This window comes from Lolium rigidum, chromosome 5, assembly GCF_022539505.1.
Source record: "Lolium rigidum isolate FL_2022 chromosome 5, APGP_CSIRO_Lrig_0.1, whole genome shotgun sequence".
In the NCBI taxonomy this organism is placed as follows: Eukaryota; Viridiplantae; Streptophyta; class Magnoliopsida; order Poales; family Poaceae; genus Lolium; species Lolium rigidum.
In genome coordinates this window covers 16,461,396-16,466,913 of record NC_061512.1, presented here as the reverse complement: position 1 = coordinate 16,466,913, position 5,518 = coordinate 16,461,396, and positions in this window count along the sequence as shown.

Here is a 5,518-nt window from a genome sequence, read left to right as displayed (position 1 = left end):
CTGATCCATCGAAGAACATGGCCCATGCACGCATAGACAGTACTGCTATATCAGTGTTTATTCCTTCAGCGATAAGATCGGCCAACGCCTGTCCTTTGACTGCTTTCGCAGGTTGATACCGGATATAAAATTCCGATAATGCAAACATCCATTTACCGAGTCGGCCTTTCAACACAGGAGCCGACAACATATGCTTGATGACGTCTGATTTGCATATGACGATAATTTCTGCTGACAGCAAGATGTGCTGAATCTTGGTGCAGGTGAAAAACAGACAGAGGCACAACTTTTCGATCTCAGGGTACCTCGTTTCTGCATCCAACATCCTTCTGCTGAGGTAGAAAACCACTCTCTCCAGACCCTCATAAACTTGCACCACCACTGAGGCGATGGAGGTGTCAGCCACTGACAAGTAAATGTAGAATGGCCTATCTTGCTGTGGTGGAACCAACACAGGTGGCTTCGTTAGATACTCCTTAATCTCGTCAAATGCTTGCTGTTGCTCTGCCCCCCAGCGAAACTCCTCATCAGATTTAATTTTCACCAATCCCATGAATGGCTCGATTCGCCCTGACAGATTGGAGATAAATCGTCTAACGAAGTTGATTTTGCCGATGAGACACTGGAGTTCTTTCTTCGTGGTAGGTGGCTTCATCGTTCGCACTGACTCCTGGCTTTTCAGGCCGATCTCAATTCCGCGTTCATGAGCCAAGAAACCCAAGAATTTACCGGCCGTAAAACCAAAAGCAGACTTCTTTGGATTCATTCTTAGTCCGAACTTTCTAGTTCGCTCCAGGACGTGTCGTAAATCCTCCAAGTGTCCTTCCACTGCAACAGACTTGACCACGACGTCATCGATGTAAATCTCCACCAATTTGCCGATTAGATCATGAAATATGTAATTCATGGCTCTTTGGTACGTTGCGCCGGCATTTTTCAGCCAAAATGTCATGACTACATATTCAAACAAGCCCACTGAGCCTGGTACTCTGAATGCAGTCTTGTGTATATCTTCTGGAGCCATGAAGATTTGGTTGTAGCCGGCATTGCCATCCATGAAACTTAGAACTTTATGACCAGCAGCTGCATTGATCAACGTCTCTGCTACCGGCATTGGGTACTCGTCCTTTGGAGTGGCTCTGTTGAGATCCCGAAAATCTATGGCGATGTGCCATCGGCCGTCCTTTTTCTCTACAGGCACGACGTTGGAAATCCATTCAGCGTACCTGCACGGCCTGATGAATCTAGCGTTCAGCATTTTCTCGATCTCTTTCTTGACTTCTACAAGAATTTCGGCCTTCATCTGCCGTGCTCGCTGCTGGAACGGCCGAAATCCTTTTTTCAGAGGGAGCCGATGCTCGATGATGCTCCTGTCTAACCCTGGCATCTCTGTGTAATCCCAGGCAAAGCAATCTGGGTACTCTTTCAACAGAGCTATCATCAGGCTCCTCAGATGCGGATCTAACTTTTTGCTGATAAATGTTGGTCGTGGCTTATCCCCAGGACCAATGTCAATCTCTTCTAGCTCATCAGCTGATGTAAACCCATATCCTAGCTTTCCGTCGCCTGCTAGATGGATGCTGAACACAGGCAAAACATATGGTGAGGATAATATGGGCCGATTGCCTGCATCGGCCTCCTTTTCCATTGCATTTCTAAATGAGGGTTTACAACTTATTTGTGCTCTACGACGACTACGTGACATGTTTAGGGTGAGATCCTTGCTTTTTATTTTTTGGGGCCGATCGCAGGGATCGGCCTTGCCACATGCGTCGATTGGTGTTGCTCTTGCTACTCCGTCAGGCCGGTGGATAAGACCAGCCTCACCCCGTTTTTTGACGCTTCGATGCGCTCACAGCCGTCCAAACTGATTCCAGAGATCGGCTCTTGGTCGTCTGCATCCCAAATGTTCATGCCAGCTAGTGAGATCTCGATCGAGTCATCTGCATGAACGACCTCCACTTCATCTCCATCCCATCGTATCAGGCATTGGTGCATCGTGGATGGAATGCAGCAGTTAGCGTGAATCCAATCCCTCCCTAGTAGGACAGCGTAGGTGCTTTTGCTGTCGACGATGAAGAACGACGTAGGGATGGTTTTCCGGCCTACAGTTAGATCCACGTTCAGAACGCCTTGCGCTTCTGACGCTTGGCCGTTGAAATCACTTAATGTGACGTTGGTCTTGATCAGATCTTCATTAGAGCGTCCCAAACGCCGTAGCATGGAGTATGGGATTATATTGACTGCCGCTCCCGTGTCAACCAGCATCTTGTTGACAGGCTGCCCATTGATATAACCTTTTAGGTACAGGGCCTTCAAGTGCCTGTAGCTCCTCTCTCGTGGCTTCTCAAAGACGACTGGCCGCGGACCGCAGTCGAACTGTGCCACTGGCACTTCTTCAGTTCTTGGAGCATGAAACTCCGACGGCAGTATAAACACCATGTTTGTATCAGCCGATGCCTTTGCATCGGCTTTTGTCTGCTTGGGGCGCCATTCTTTCCTTGGCGGGCGCGCCTCCGTCTCCAATGTTTGCTGAATTTTCACGGCCAGATCGGGCCGTGCTTTCCTCAACGTGTACAGATACTGCGCCTCGGCTTCTTCCAAGTTGCGTAGCCGCTGAACCCTGCGCTTCTGGGAATGACTGAGTCCATCAGGGCACCACCTTGGTCGGTGGTACCTATCTTCTTCTTCCTCTTCTGACTCCTCGAAGTCTTCATCTTGGGATGACTCAGCTCGTTTATTCTGAGGTGGGAGAGGTCCTAGACGCTTGAACACTGAAACTTCACTTGTGCCCTTCCTATACTGTCTACATTCTGGGTAGTTGTCAATTGTAGGCAATCGGCTCATTCCTGAGTCCCAGCAGTGCTTAAAGAAAGGACAATCCCAGTGTTTGTCCATGTCTTCCTGCTCTCTTGACCTCCCTTTAGCGTGGCGCTCATATCCTTCATCGTCTCTGTCATATCGACGATGTTTTCTGTTGTCTGCATCAGACCGACGATATCTGTCGTCATCTACGTCATACCGCCGACGTCGGTCATACTGATATTCATATTTGTTGAGGAGATGCGCGGAGAGTGGTCGTTGGTACCGCACGCTTCTCACTTCTTCCTCGGTGAGGTACCGCCTGTTATCATATTGGGGTCGGTCGCGTGGATCGGCCTCCGCTTTATCTTTGCCACGGGAGTGACTGCTTTCTCCTTTATCTTTGCCATGGAGGTCTACAGGACCTGCCATGTTGATCTCGAAAGAGAAACCCGGTTGACGCTTCGTGGCATGGTTGAGCTCCACCATGTTGACGCCAGGAAACGGTTGCATGTCCACTTTCATGGCAAATTGACCGAAGATTAATCGGCCTTGCTCTATCGCCATCTGAATCTGTCCACGCAACACTTTGCAGTCGTTGGTGGCGTGGGTGAACGTGTGATGCCATTTGCAGTATGGTCTCCCGTTCAACTCTTGCACCGTAGGGATTTTATGGCCTTCGGGTAACTTCAGCTGTTTTTCCTTCAGCAGCAAATCGAAAATCTGCTCAGTTTTGCTTATATCAAAGTCGAACCCTTTGGCCGGCCCTGGTTATTTCACCCATTTGCAGGACACGGGTACTGCCCCCCGAGTCCATTCAGCCACGGCGACTTCCTGATCTTCTGCAGAGTCTTCAACTTCTTCTGCCTCGACCAGGCCTATCGGGCGCTTGACCTTGTCTTGGTACAATTCTGGGTGGCGCTGTTCATATAACTTTAACTTTTGAACCAGGTGTGCCAGTGAATTGTACTCCACTTGGAAAGTCAGATCCTTGAGCGGCGCTGCGAGGCCTGCCACTGCCAGCTCGACTGCTTCTTTTTCAGTTAAACCGAATAACATCGGTTCTTGACAGTTCTGAAATGCTGAATGTACTCAGACACCATCTCTCCCCGCCTTTGCCGCACCTGCGTCAGATCGGCAATGCCAGCTTCGGTAGCTTCTGAGTGATATTGTACATGGAACTGCTCTTCCAGTTGCTTCCATGTCCGAATTGAATCTGGTGGCAACGAGGTGTACCACCCAAAAGCTGGACCCGTGAGAGATTGCGCAAAGAACCTTACACGTAGCTGGTCGGATGCTGAAACCATGCCCAACTGTGCCAAATATCGGCTCACATGCTCAATTGAGTTAGAGCCTTCCGATCCACTGAACTTTGTGAAGTCAGGGAGCCGATACTTGGGCGGCAGCGGGATCAGGTGATGCGTGCAATCGACACGTCCGTTGGGAACCCCAAGAGGAAGGTGTGATGCAGACAGTAGCAAGTTTTCCCTCAGAAAGAAACCAAGGTTTATCGAACCAGGAGGAGCCAAGAAGCACGTTGAAGGTTGATGGCGGCGGGATGTAGTGCGGCGCAACACCAGGGATTTCGGCGCCAACATGGAACCTACACAACACAACCAAAGTACTTTGCCCCAACGAAACAGTGAGGTTGTCAATCTCACCGGCTTGCTGTAACAAATGATTAGATGTATAGTGTGGATGATGATTGTTTGCAGAAAATAGTAAAGAACAAATATTGTAGTAGATTGTATTCGATGTAAAGAATAGGACCGGGGTCCACAGTTCACTAGAGGTGTCTGTCCCATAAGATAAATAGCATGTTGGGTGAACAAATTACAGTCGGGCAATTGACAAATAGAGAGGACATGACAATGCACATACATGATATGATAAGTATAGTGAGATTTAATTGGGCATTACGACAAAGTACATAGACCGCTATCCAGCATGCATCTATCTCTAAAAAGTCCACCTTCAGGTTATCATCCGAACCCCTTCCAGTATTAAGTTGTAAACAACAGACAATTGCATTAAGTATGGTGCGTAATGTAATCAATAACTACATCCTCGGACATAGCATCAATGTTTTATCCCTAGTGGCAACAGCACATCCACAACCTTAGAACTTTCTGTCACTGTCCCAGCTTTAATGGAGGCATGATCCCACTATCGAGCATAAATACTCCCTCTTGGAGTTAAGAGCAAAAACTTGGCCAGAGCCTCTACTAATAACGGAGAGCATGCAAGATCATAAACAACACATAGGTAATAGATTGATAATCAACATAACATAGTATTCTCTATCCATCGGATCCCGACAAACACAACATATAGCATTACGGATAGATGATCTTGATCATGTTAGGCAGCTCACAAGATCCAACAATGAAGCACATAAGGAGAAGACGACCATCTAGCTACTGCTATGGACCCATAGTCCAGGGGTGAACTACTCACTCATCACTCCGGAGGCGACCATGGCGGTGAAGAGTCCTCCGGGAGATGATTCCCCTCTCCGGCAGGGTGCCGGAGGCGATCTCCTGAATCCCTCGAGATGGGATTGGCGGCGGCGGCGTCTCAGTAAGGTTTTCCGTACCGTGGCTCTCGGTACTGGGGGTTTCGCGACGGAGGCTTTAAGTAGGCGGAAGGGCGGAGTCGGAAGAGTCACGGGGGCCCCACACGCTAGGGCCGCGCGGGCCCCCTCTGGGCCGCGCCG